The sequence below is a fragment of the Brienomyrus brachyistius genome, chromosome 10, assembly GCF_023856365.1.
Source record: "Brienomyrus brachyistius isolate T26 chromosome 10, BBRACH_0.4, whole genome shotgun sequence".
Classification (NCBI taxonomy): Eukaryota; Metazoa; Chordata; class Actinopteri; order Osteoglossiformes; family Mormyridae; genus Brienomyrus; species Brienomyrus brachyistius.
In genome coordinates, this window is record NC_064542.1 from 27,516,899 (window position 1) to 27,519,302 (window position 2,404).

Consider the following 2,404-nt stretch of genomic DNA (forward strand, 5'->3'; position numbering starts at 1 on the left):
TGGACTACGGTAATACATCAGGGACAAATGAACCGTTGCAGGTATTTGCACAGGCGCTCTTCTATGTCCTCGTCGCACGAGCTAAATAACGTCAAATAAGTACATTATACCTCCTTAACCTACGTTATGCAATCGGGACATACTATTATGATCTGCCATGTAAGAAGCAATTCCGTGCATATTTTGTATTGGCATCTTGCACAATAAGTTGCAATAAGTTTATAAGTTCATATAACTGGTTTTACATTTTGCTTCATTTTGGGACCCAATATTTACAGTAATGCAATTTTAAAGCCCGAGTATAAAATATAATCTAATTAAGTTATTTGTATATAAATAGATATTTAAAACTATCAGCGAATTGGGTTCCATGAATACTAAGTGTTACACGAAATCTCACAACATGTATCCAAATATACCAAAATAATACTGAACATACAAGGGGAAAAAACCGACAGAATTGAGACGGCGTCTCCGGTTGCTGGATATAGGCGAACATGCTGACACCCAAAACGAGTTGGAACAGATCCGTAAGACAGTCATACTGCGTGACTCGTAAATTGCTCGAGAAGCAAGTTTGTAAGAACACTTAATACTCAAAATTATGAGACAAACTGGCGTGAGTATTTTAAAGCTGAATAATTAACCGGAACCACTCCGAATCACTTTGCTTTCTATGTTTACAGAAAGACTTCACTTTAATTGCATTTATGTATAACAGTTTAACAGTTTTTGCTGTAATAATAATTAATACGAGAAACCGAAAGACAACGCAACAGGCATGAGGGAATAGGAGAGAAACAGAAAAATATAATGAAACATGAAATAAATGTGATAAATGGAAGAGCCTAAAATGTCACGTGCTGCCCTTTAAACGTGTGGACGGTTTTAAACCCTGTGTACCTGAAGATCCATTTCTGCTAAAAATGTATTTCAGTACCTCCGACTTCGTGAGATATCACAGATGCTGCCAAAAGACATTCACTGCTTTGGTGTATGTGTGTGTGTGTGTGTGTGGGGGGGGGGGGGGGGATATACTTAGGTTAGACTGATGGCTTGCATTGCATTCTGGGAGCAGTCAAAGGTGACATACAAGGAACACACAAGGTAACAGCTGATTATATATGTAACATATTATCAAGTGAGTAGCCATAGCTCTGGATTCACAGCACTATTTGAATGAATGAATGAATGAATGAATGAATCAGTCATCTCACAATATTGCTGCAGCACAATTAAACTATCAGAAGAATGTCCAAAGGTTTGTATAGTACCTTCAGTAGTTAATTTGTCAGTGGTGGATGGGTTGGCAGAATATGTGAAGAATGTTAGAATGACAGGGTTTTAGTGCTCAGTCCCTGACTGTGAACAGTACACTGTGCTTGTGGATTAGTCAGCAAAATAACACCAATGCAGAATCCTTCCTCACTAGAGTATAATTGACCAGAGGTCATATTGTAAGTGATGTTATATGCAAAATTGCTTAATGAAAACTGGCATGAGTCACACTTCAAGTAATTAGTGGGTTTGTATCCTTTTCTGTGTTAATGTTATTAATTGGTAATATCGAGTCGTTAACTACTAAATCATGCATCATGTCAGAAAACTTGGAGCCTGATTAATAAATAAATCGCATAAAATGGAAAAATAACAGCAGGGTTTTAACTGTTCTGAGTCAGATCCCATGTTGTCAGCTTTACACCTGCAGAAGGACCTCACTTCATTCTTCCTCCACTAAACGCTCTTTTCCAACCAATAACACCTTTTTTTCCCTCTGCATCTAATCTTCTTGTCACTCAACGCTGTTCCCATCACCCCCCCCCCCACACACACACACACACACACACACAAAGACTCAGACTGTGAAAAAGAAAAAAAAAGCTTTTTATACAGTCTTGCCTCCCCTCATCATGGAAAGGAATATTCTGGGCAAATAAAAACAGTGTCACGGAAATAATAATTTGCTCGGTTGCCAAGGAGATGTAGGCAAAGGGTATTACCATTAGCTGACATTAACATGTTCTCTCTCCACTGTTTGCTTTCATCCTATTCAACATTCATGGTTTCTGCCGTGTACTTCTCCATCGTATCCTCCCTCACTTTTCTTCTCCTTCATTTCACCCCCTGGACTATTTCCCCCAATACTCCTTAGCCTCAGAACCTACTTCAGTCCTTAAACCAGCATCTCCCCCCCCCCCCCCCGCCACCCTACGACCACAATTAGTGGTGATTTTTTTTCCCCTTTTTTCAATTTCTTGTTCTATAGCCATCCCTCCCTCGGTCCGTCTCTGCTCCCTTCGTTCTCACACAATCCAGTCAGCTTTTTATATCCGTTGCCATAGCAACCACTACAAATGTTCTGACAGTTTTTGCTGGCATGGAGAGAGAGAGAGGCAGAAGAAAA